Source organism: Stegodyphus dumicola, chromosome 2, assembly GCF_044657685.1.
Source record: "Stegodyphus dumicola isolate Sdum_Otavi_A_Nest chromosome 2, ASM4465768v1".
Taxonomy (NCBI): domain Eukaryota; kingdom Metazoa; phylum Arthropoda; class Arachnida; order Araneae; family Eresidae; genus Stegodyphus; species Stegodyphus dumicola.
The window spans coordinates 202,642,141-202,654,513 of NC_140769.1; the positions used below are offsets into that span (position 1 = coordinate 202,642,141).

General features: G+C 33.0%; 1 protein-coding gene across 1 annotated transcript in view; it reads left to right on the top strand.

Moving 5' to 3' along the window:
- The window catches only part of LOC118198512 (endoribonuclease Dicer-like), a 141,051-nt gene that overhangs the window by 65,522 nt on the left and 63,156 nt on the right, over positions 1 to 12,373 (top strand). The gene's annotated exons all lie outside the window — the stretch shown is intronic.

Below are 12,373 nucleotides of genomic sequence, written 5' to 3' on the forward strand. Positions count from 1 at the left end.
TTTTGGAATTTATAGAAGCACTGAGTAAGCAACAAAATTAAGGGATGAAAATATTTTTGGAATTTGGGAAAGCACCAAGATCCAAAATATAGAGGCTTTCAAAAATACTAATAAAATTTATTTACAAGAATATGTAAGAAATTGAAATAACTGGAGATACAGGTACACTGCTCAAAAAAAAAAAAAAAAAAAAAAAAAAAAAAATGGGACAGTCCTATATCTCCCGATCTACTGGGCCGATTAACAAAATTCAAAATGCGTTCTTCATGTCTCGAAAGCGCGACTTAGGATATATATTAGATTTATATATAGCACTATTCTAACATAGGTATTTTGACACAAAATCGTACTTTTTCTGAAATAACATACCAGTTTTTTTACATATTTCGATTCTACGACTCAAATTACGCCTAAATATGAAATTTTGTAAAATTTGGAGCAAAATTTATGGAGAAATTCACAAATTTGTGTTGGCACTATTTTGTCAATGCGCCAATTTGTTTGCGCCAAGAATAGTTCACTTGGCGAACTTCTTAACCCCTTAACTGCCGCGGGCGTATATATACGCCTTGCTCAGCCGATGCGTTCACTGCCCCAGATGCGCAGCCGATGCGTTAACTTTGCGAATAATTTTAGGTGTAGCAGCGCAAAGCAAATGATAGCAGTTTGGAAGGACGTATATATACGCCTGGGGCAGTTAACGCATCGGCTGAGCAAGGCGTATATATACGCCCGCGGCAGTTAAGGGGTTAATATATGGCAACCTAGTTTCCTTTTCCGTGAGAGGAAAAAAAGTCACCATCGTTCCTTTTTTCCAAATAATATTCTTTATATTGTATTTTTAATTATAACTTATTATTTTAAGTAATTTTTTCTTTTTCAAATTTCATTTTAATTGTTTCAGTTACATGTTTTTTTCGAATAACTGTTTTAAAAATTTCTATTTACCTATTCGAACTGCGTAAATAAAGGTGCAGCGTTTATTTTTTTTCCAAATAGTTTTCTTTATATATATTTTTTGTCATAGTTATTATTTTAGGTAATTTTTAAATTCTTATACTTTTATTTTAATTGTTTGTGTTGCATTGTCTCTTCAGATAATTGTTTTAAAATTTTCTATTTATTCCTTCAAACTGAGCATTTTAAATAAATTTTCCAGAATTTGATTTTATTTATTTGAATTGCGTTTCTTTCGGAGGAATACTTTGTAACCCAGATTACGAAAACTGCATATATTAAAAGAGTAAATACAGTAAAGCATAGTTAACACGACTTTCAATGTTCCGTTCAGAAAAGATATATATAAATAAGAGAGATGTATAACCGACATTTTAACTTAGGATGACTTGCATACACTGCTTTAAACAGTTTTATCATTGTGCCCATTGCTTTACACAATTTTATCCTACATTTGGTTTCTTAAATGTTATTCATATTTTAGTCAAATATTTTATTTTTGAAATCGTAAGAATTAAATATCATAAGATTAAAAAGTTTTAAATTAAAAAAAAATACAAATACTAAATTTTACCCCAAAATTTATTTTTTCTTCTCTTTTTCTTCAGGCATTCTACTTTATTCTTGCTCTTTTTCTTTAGGCATTCCGCAAGTATATTAAAAAGCATCCAACTTTTCGAAATATCTTGATATTTCTGACAATCATTTTAAATAAAGTTATCGCCTTCCATTTCATAAAGGCCCACAAACGGCCGAGCGGTAAAGTCCCTGAACACTGGTAGTTCACTCCGGGGTTCGAATCCCGGTAAACGGGCTGGTTGCATGGGTGTTTTCGTGGATTTTTCTCATGTGTACCGTGTATGCCAGCTGGTTTTCCTTTGAAAGTTCTTCACAAAGGCATCCTTCCTTTTAGGCAGATAACCCTGCTTTGACATAACTTAATAATCCAATTGAATCCATTTCATCAATATTTGGTCAGAGCCTTTATCAGTCTTTAGAGGCTAAACATTTTGAAGGTATGAGATGAAAGAAAAGACTGGTTTCATCAAGAGGTTTTGGTTTATTTAATTATGACAAAGCACACTAGGGCTATCTGCCTAAGGGTAGGGATGCCTTCGTGGAGGACTTTCTAAGAAAACTGGCTCATATACACGTTACACATGGGGAAAACCACGAAAACGCCCATGCTGCCAGCCCGTTCGCGGGATTTGAACCTTGGACCGAACTACCAGAGTTCAGCGACTTTACCGCTCGGCCGCTGTTTATTCAGGAGGGAAAAAAACACCTTTAGGTGACATTCACATACAATACTGGATAAACTCCTGAATCTTCAAATAATTCGACTGAGAAAATCATGGGATTCTCCATTTATGGTACGATATGATGTTCTATAACGTAAATTAAATTTATACAACCATATAGTTTAAAACCAGTCGCTCTTCACTTTAATCTGCAATGATATCGTTTTTGTCTTTTCTGATAACACAAGCTCAATTGATGGATTTGCTGGTGTACACGCCCAAGTGTTTTCTCTTTGAACGCCTAAATTCTTTGAAGTAACCTGAAAGTATATTCAATAGCGTCCAACTTTTTAAAATATCTTGGTATGTCTAAGAGCCAAATTTACCCTGCAAATTTTTGCTTGCTTTTCTCCCTAATTTTCTTCTTTCCTTCTACAGTTATTTTAAGTGCTCACACAAGAAAATTAAGATTTTTCAATTGCTAGATTTTCATAAATTTTGCATTCTTGTCAATTTTTTAAAATGTCAATTGCGTCAACTGTGTTTCAGCTGAAGACAGCTTTTCATTTTCTAGACATCTTAACTATAAACAAAATATAGAGCAAAGTTCAAAGGATAAATATTTTAATTAAAAGATTTTTTGCTAAATGACAAAGAAATAAAACAGTCCAGCAGTGTTTATTCTTCACCAGAGTAACCCGATTCTTATATCGGCTGAAACAATCTAAATCATATTAAAGATCATGTTTTTTATGCAATCTATAACGCGAGGGAAAAATTAGCTTCTTAAAACATTTTTTCTAAGAAGATTAATATAAAAGATTATATTTATATATATATTTTTAAAGCTGGGACTTGAACCAAACTGTCAAACTTTTAAAGTTTAATTTACATGGTGGTTATAATTAAAGTTCCAATTTGAAATGGTCATAAAACGAAAACTACTGGACCAAATGTTATCAAACTTGGGAATCGTGTAAAGGAGGTTATGGGAATTTATTTTCCGCGGAAAAAGAAAGAGTTCAAAAACTCACCACCAGGGGGAAAATGGCGCTGTATACAATATTGTTAAATGAAATAAGACACGAAAACATCTGTTTAAAATGCGTTTAATAGTTTCCGAAACGTGTTACAAAGCATGTTCAATGTAGCGTCCAGCATTTTTTGAAACTAAGTTAAATCCTGTTACTGCATTCTCGACAGCAGCTCTTAGCATATCAGGAGGAATGTTACGGACATGTCAGTGCATCACATCTTTCATTTCTGCCAAATTGTTTAAATTATCACCATAAACAGTGCTGAGATAACCCCATAGCCAAGAGTCACAAAGGTTGAGGTCTGGTGGGAAGAGGGGAAGTGTTGGCCTATAAGACTTTCATTCGTGAAATGTTGCTAAGTAACTGTGCGACACACGTGAGGTGGGGCCCAGCCCTGCATAAAAATGGTAGTATCTAAAATGCCACGTTACTGCAGTTCATGTATCACGAAACATTTTAACATTGACTCTAAGTGAGCTGCAATCACAGTGGTCCAGCTGTTCAGTCCAGTCAGAGAAAAATGGTTCAGTTATAATAGTAGCTGTCATTCAACACTAAACGGTGTGGAATGACTGCTATGCAATCGAATTCAGTAGGAGAATGCAATGGAACTAGATAGATAACATGAGAGATTTCTTTGGCCCAAATCGATTAAAAGCGTTTTGAATCAGTATCTTCATGTTTTAGGGCCGAATTCGGGCTTCAAAAATTACAAATTAGCGATCTGTAAGAAAACGATTTCCAGATTGTACGCACTTGCGCGAGTGATTTCCGATCTCACATTTTCTAATCGCTAATTCGTGGTTTTCACGGACGAATTTCTCACTTACACGGATGGCGCACTCGACTTTTACCGAATTTAACGCCTTTAAAAAATGGTAATTTGCCTACTTCAAAGTTTCTTAAGGGTATACAACATATTAAACCCATGTAACAAAAGGTTAAGTTTAGATTCTGACCCATATTTCGTTTAACAATATTGCATACAGCGTCATTTTTACCTGGTGGTGAGGTTTCCAACTTTCTTTTTTTCGCGGAAAATGAATTCCCATGACATCCTTTACACGGTTACAAAGTTTGATAACATTTGATCCAGTAGTTTTCCTTTTATGACCGTTTCAAAGTGAAATTTTAATTATAACCACCCTGTATATTATTAAATTAGGGTTGCCACGCTACCTGGAAAACCGGGAGAACCGGGAAAAGTCAGGGAATTCGAAAATTGACCAAAAAATTCAGGGAAAAGTCAGGGAATTTAAGTATTTTTGTAAAATCTGGAAAAGTCAGGGAAGTTCATACAATGATCCCACCAAAAAAAGCGATTTTTGCGCCGACGTCGGAAGAGATAACTTTTTTGGCGAATTGCCTATCACGTGAGTGTCTGCTGGCATAGAGCCAATTTTCGCAGCTCCAATTTGAATGCCTTTTAGAAAGGCAAAGCAAGTTTCCCGCAACTTTTGGTTTCCAGTATTCTTGAGAATCGCATGTGCAGTGCATGAACTAAAAGTACCTGTTCTCGTATAAAACAAAATGGGTTTAATCTTAGTATATGGTACCATGGAGGTTAGAATCAAAGAATATGTATTGTAAAGAAGGAAAACCTCTCTGCAACAGACGTGGCTCCGTTCCATCATAGAGGGAAACAGCTGTGCATGCGTGATATATCTGCCGCCAAAGCTGGAAACCGGTGTCGAAGTTCGAAGGTCACGTTATCAAGAGTTCATTAAATGAATATCCTTTAAAATTTCTTTAACCACTTGCGCTAAAAAGACGTGCCACGCACGTCGAGATGTTTTTGTCTCAAACTGCGAGCGACGTGAACACTACGTCGATAAGCATTTATCGCAAAAATGAAAATAACATGGTGCACACGTCGCCTAACAACGAGATTGTTTATTTCTCCAGTTACAGCTCTGGATTGCACTTGCAGATGCGGAGCGGCGTAAATGAGACACTTTACCACTTGCTGTATTGTAGCGCACGGCACCGCAACCGTGAAGTTTAGTCTTATCGCAAGTAGTTAAACTCTAAATTAAAAGAATATATTTTTTGGCGCAAGTAAATTAATTCATAGGTTAGTAATTTTCAGGGGGGGGGGAACTACGAAAATCCGTTTTTAAAATTATTGCGAAAAATCCAAGAAGAAACGTCCTTTGATAAAACGTTTCTTCTTGGATTTTTCGCAATAATTTAAAAACGGATTTTCGTAGCTTTCTTTTTGTCAAAGAACGTTTCTTCTTAACATGTTTCTCAATTTCCGGTACACATCGCGGAGAGGGAAATTCTGGCCGTCAGGTTGTGTCGCCAAATCCCTTGGCAAATTTTCCCTCCGCATTCTAGCGGCGTAATAGCATTTTACTTGTATGGAAAATTTTCTTCTTTACATAGACCAAAGAATTAGAGATTCTTTGCATAGACGTTTTTTGGTTAAAATAATCTCCATGTATGTATTTGGCGACATGATGATGCGCAGTAAACGGGTCATTTTGGTCTTGGCGACAATTTTCAAAATCGTGCCAAAGCCTTACCGTATACTAGAATTTTACCGCAAAATCTTTTTAAACTTTTCTTTTTAATAAATGCCATTTTGCAGTAAAATAAAAAATAGTAATCTGTCATCTAGGCTAACCATGTAATATAACTATATTCGCTAAAATATCGTTGATTATTCTAATTCAATTTTTAAGTAATTATCTTTATTTTTATGTTATTCGTATAATTTAATGATGTTTCTTCCCTCTAAATTTATTAATTATTAGTAAATAATATTTCTAAATTTTAGGAAATTTTCTCTGGCATAATCTTGAAATTAATTCTAGCAGTATGATGACATACCATCACGAAATTTAATGCACATATTTTTTTCTTATGTATGCTGCGAACTAAATATAAAATACCTCAATTTATTAAAATAGATTTCTTTGTTTCGTTTAGCTGCAGAATTTCTGCAAAAAAAGCCTTATTTTATTCCAGATTGGGAAAATTCTAATCTCAATCTTCAATGGAGAAAACAACAACTATTATAATTATATTTGTGTTTTCAAGTGTTAAGGTGCTTTTTTAGAACATACCTCACACAAATTAAATTTACCTAAAATCTAACCTAACTATTTAGCATTGCGTTGTGATTTATAAGGACCGGATTAGCCTCGTGTTGAACTGGTGATGATCATGAGTAATAATTAAATAAAACATACATTTATTATCCAATGTATATATCTTAAATTTTATTAAGTTTCTTAAGTGGAAAAGTAAACAAAATTATCAAACAAAGTATACCAAGAATAATTAAGAATAAATGTCCTCTGGTATTTATTGAATAATTAAGTGAATTTGCTACACAATACAAGTAATACCATAATTTACCACTTAGCGTAGCCAACGTACATTACGCGGATAGACTGGAATTTTCTTGAAATGCACCTGGAAAACCTGGAAAAGTCAGGGAATTTCATTCTCCTGTTTGAGTGGCAACCCTGTTAAATTTTAATTTGAAGCTATGCGTTATATGTCTACCATGCGTAAGATTTTTGCTTTTATGGAAAAAATTAAGAATCGAAGCAAATATACTTAGGATATTAGACCAAAACTGAAAAAATTTCCCCTCCCTCTGAAAATAAAATATTGAAACTTCGACCATGAATTTATTGAGTTATCAAAATATTCAATTTGACTTATCTTCTAAGTCCTAGTTCCGACAACAATTCCGTCAAAACTTCCAAATTACTGAAGCTGAAGTAAAAGGTTTAGTATATATTCACTGTATGTTAATAAAGTTATAAGAGTGTAACAAAAAATAGATTATAGAATTTACGCTGATGCAACTATTTGTCTGAATGCGCAACATGTAATGGAAGAGAAGGCTTGTAGAGATCTGTTTTTGAAATGCCTCTAAAAGTAGATGTCATACTCCTTTTGTCTCTTCAATGTCAAAAAACTTTCCTTTGAGAGGCCTTTAGTTTTGGGGAGGAAAAAATCATAAGAAGACAAATTTGAAGAACATGCAGGACAATTGAGTACACATACTTATTTTCGGAGCACAAGCGGTTCTCCGATTGGTTATTGAATAATGAAAAGATGCATTGTCATGCAATACAAAACATTTGGAATACGTTTTCTGACTGAAAAAGTAAGATTAAAATTCATCTGCTTAATTCACAGCCATTTAGAAGTCAACTACTCAGGCAATTGCAGAATCGTTTTGATCCTAAGCTTGTAAGACAAACGTAATATCACTGGATTTAAACACTTCTTTAATCTTCCGAGAACGTTCCTTCTTTAGCTCATATTCCAAGAATATTAAGTGAATACAATTATTGCAAAAGAAATTGAATATTCATTTGCACTACGGCTTGGTAGTTTACTAACCAAGTTAACAAAACTTAAATTCTGCTTTTTGTGTCTAAGAATACAATGATATTTTAAATATTTACAAATAAAATATTAAATTGGAGATTTAATTGGAGCCTCACCACTTGCCTAGCATTTGAAGATTGTTAAATACTAATTGTTTGTTGCGAAGTCTAACCCAGGCGCTGCATTGTTGGTTTTCGTAGTTTACAATTCTCTATGAAAGCATCTTAATCAAATAACTCCCATGTTCTTTCTATGTTCAAATAACCAACTAACCTAGTTTAAGCGTGATTTCCAAGGGAAGTTACTAGCAAAACCCGAATACTTATTAAAAATCATGTAGCTTGCCAATCAGGAGTAACATGGAAGATACGGCACCAATAATTGAATAGCTGTTGCGGTACGCTGTTTCTAAACTTAGATGGTCATTCCTTAATTAAATAGCCCACCAGTGGCCGAGCGGTAAAGACGCTGATCATTTGTAGTTCGGTCCGAGGTTCGAATCTCGCGAGCGGGCTGGCCGCATCGGCGTTTTCGTGGTTTTCCCCATGTATAACGTGTATACGAGCCAGTTTACCTTAGAAAGTCCTCCACGAAGGCATCCCTCCCTTTAGGCAGATAACCCTGGTGTGCTTTGCTATAATTAAATAATCCAATCCAATCCTTAATTAAATATAATTGATTTGTAACTTCTACTGGAACTGACGGTAAGAATTGAAGTGCAAATAAATAATATCGTGTGCAATCTTGATTATTATAAAATTTCAAATATTTGTATAGAAAAATATTTGCATTCAGACAGAAAGTTTTTTGAAATATTTGCAATTACTTTATAAGAAGGATTTATTAATAACCGTAATAATTACTTATTATATTACTGATGATTGGGATTCAGTTCTTGACAATTACATTCTAAATTAGAATTTTAAGGATATAATGAAAATACGCTACGCACAAAAATACATTTTAGGATAAAAATGAGTTGGTTTTTTATGTTTTAAAATTTCTTAAATTCATTTAATAAACATCGTATCCTCGTTGTTAATTGAATCCTGAATGTTGGGTGGTGTTTATAGAATTATTCTTACTTGTCCACAGAATCTGCTGACTTATCCAGCCATTAAGTAGCTGCAGATCATTTCTATATAACCCATTGAACTTCCATTAATTCAGTCTCTAGAGGGCTGTATGTTTATATCATAATTTGACTTTTATAAAAATGATTATTCTAAATATTATGTTTCTATAAAAATATACTGTGCTTTAAAAATGTGGATGATAGTATCAGCCGCTCTTTCAGCCACTTCAAAAGCAACAGTTTGTTTAGAAATAAATTATGCAGTTAATGTCATAAAATTCAAATAAATATCAAACGAAAATTCTCGGTTTTAGACAATTCAATTTAAACGAAGTAAAGTAGCAGACGATAAAACGCCGAAGGTAAAAATTTACTCTTTATTTTTTTTTTTAAAAAGGAAGATGAGAGAAATTTTAAAAAAATAGTTAAAAATTTGAATAATATCATCTATAATTTAAAAAAATAGCTTTTCATATAGTATTAATAAATATTTATTACGCTTTATTGAGGGAAAAAATGTCATATAATTAATTCTCCGTAAAATCTTACTTGAAATTTAAGGTTAAAAATAGCTGTGGCAATTTACTGTAAAAAAATCTATAGACCACATTTGGCGTTATTATCGCTCAAAAAAAAGATGCCAAATTTCAAAACTCGAAAATATGTAAATTCGTGTATATCTTAGAAAATTTTGAATAAAAAAGTCAAATTTTTTGCAGATATGCTTAAAAATACACCTACTTTAAGATGATGGTAAAAATTTTATAGGTTATAATTCAAAATTTTTTTCGAAAAATTTATAAAAATTATTTAAAAATAGAAATTTAAAAAATAAAACACAAAAAATTGATAAATTTTATTTGGAATGAACCTAACTTTCGAAATGTGAGAGAAAAAATCAAAAAAGTTTAATAAAAAAAGAGATATTAATAAATATTTGCCAAATTCAATTAACATTGAGGAGCTAAAATTTTGAGAGCTAATATTTTAAAAACTACTCGTACGAATTTTACAAAACTTGTTATTCTGGCATAATTTGAGACGTAGAATCGAAATATGGAAAAAAATTGGTATGTTATTTCAGAAAAGGTCTGATTTTCTGTCAAAATACCTATGTTAGAATAGTGCTATATATAAATCTAATGTATATCCTAAATCGCGTTTTCGAGACATGAAAAACGCAATTTGAATTTTGTCAATCGGCCCAGTAGAACGGGAGATATAGCACTGTCCCATTTTTTTTTTTTAGCAGTGTACATTATTAGGCATCTCTGCCTTCCACGTACTACACCCTTAGAATCCAGCCTGCCACTAACTATTGAAACATATACGTATCCGCCCGCCACTGGCTATTGGAAAATCACAGTGCCCTCTAGCTGAATGGTGCAGGAAATACCTAACAGGGGTGGCAAAAATTTAGAACTTAGGGAGGTGATTGGTAGCAGAATTTAGGACCCGCACAGTGTGCATCAGGCAGCAAGATATCTAACTGTAGCCTTTGATAAGCCATAACCCTGTGCAATAAATAGACGTAAATATAATAAATAACTAAACTAATACAATGAGGCTTAATTGTCTCAGTGTGCAATAGAACCAAGACAAAATTTAGCAAAACAACTTGTGTTTCGTTGCCAATCTCACACTACATGGCCATTAATGTGTAGTGGACACAATTAAGCTAGACTAAAGTTATACTTTAATAATTCCAAGGAATTTCAGTCAGTATAGCATATTGCGATATTCCTTAACTTTTTGATTTGATCCAGCTTAATTATTTTTTGCAGGCTGTTTTTATTACAGCAATTTTATGAAAATTAGTTTTGACTTTTGATTATGTTGAAAACCATTTTCTAATTATGGAGCTGTAACAAGATCTACAGAGCAAAAGCATATTTTGATGTCCATAAAACAAAAAGTGTGAATTGCTGCAAAAAATGGATAAATGCATATCTATCTCAACATTATGCGAGGAGTATGGTACTGGAAAGTCAACTGTATATGACATAAGAAAACAGAAAAAGGAACTTGAATTTTTGGGGGATTTTGATATCCCACTCACAATGAATAACAGTAAAATTATTCGTTATGCTAAAAGTGAAGATCATGACAAAATGATCACTGAATAGGTCAGACAGCATCGCAGTGAAGCATCACAGACAGCATTGATGGGTCAAATGCTAATGGCCCAATATTTCACTAAGAAATGAACTTAAAAATGGAGGGCATATATTTGACAGGTTGGTTAACCAAATTTAAAACTTGCCATAGTCTAAAGCAATAAGAAATTCATGTGAAATATCTTCAGCTGATACTGAAGCTGCTGAACTATTCGCAGATGAATTCATTGAACTCATTAATAGTGAAAAGTTATCTTCAGAAGAAATTTACTATGCTGATCAAACTGGTCTTTTCTGGCAACATGTACCACAAAATACCTTGGCAACCTCTATGGGAAAAGCTCCAATTCGTGCCTAAGATTCCAAAGCGAGACTAACAATTTTAGCATGCACAAATACTGCAGGAACACACAAGTGTAAACTTTTCGTAGTCAGAAAAAATACACGACCTCAAACATTTCAAGGAGTAAAGAGTTTCCCATAAGAAATCGTGCAAATAAGAAAACATGGATGACAAAAGTGTTAATGAATGGTTGGTTTGAAAAACATTTCATACCCGAGGCTTGGCAGAATTTGGTTGGCTTACTTGTTGATGCAAAAATTGTCCTGATTGTAGGCAACTGTTCGACTCATACTTCACTTAAAATTAACTAAGCAGACAAATGAAGCATTTGTACAGAATTAGTAGTGTTTTTGAGTAGCTTTCTCTATTAAATAGCGAGAGAATAACTACAAATATCTCCAGTCTTGTTCTTCTGGAATAATTGGAATAATCGCTTTTCATTTTCTGTTTGTGAAGGAAAGGTTACATTATTTGATTAGATCAAACTTTATGTGTGTGTGCATATATATATATAGAGAGAGAGAGAGAGAGATTGATAGATAAGAGATTTATCTTAAAATAATTGCTCTTTGATAATTTTATTTCTTTTTACAAATTATAATTGTATGATAATGTATCCGGATTATTCTTTCCTCCAAATTGCACTTCCTTCATTCAGCCTATGAATATCAGAATAATGTGTGCGCTGAAATGCAAATGTAATTTTTAAAAGCCATGTTAAAATTTCTTGATTAATGGCAAGGCTATTCAAGAATTTTGTAAATATTTTTGCATAAAATCTGCTTTGTGGAGCATCGCAAGATCATGGGAGGATGTGTCTCCAAATACTTTAAAAAAATGTTTGGCATAATTTATGGCCAGTTATCGTATTTCATGGTGAGGATGATGAAGATAATAGCCCAAATGTTTAGGATTTCGCATATCGCAAACCGAAGGTTAAATTTTCCAATTAATGGATTTTTTAAAGAAATGTGGAGAAGTGGTAATAAATGAAGATGACGAAACAGAAGTTTTTAATTGCGATGACAATGCCCCAATTATCAAAAACTTAACGGACAGCAAAATCTGTAGTACGGTTCTAGATACTGAAAATACCGCTACTAATGGTGAAGAAAGTGACAGAGAAGTTATTAAAAATGAAAAAATTTCGATTGACAAGTTAGTCTGAAATCTTGACATAGCAAGTACATGACTTCAACAATGGAACTTTGTAACTAAATAAGAAATTATGTCTGTATAGAATAAAA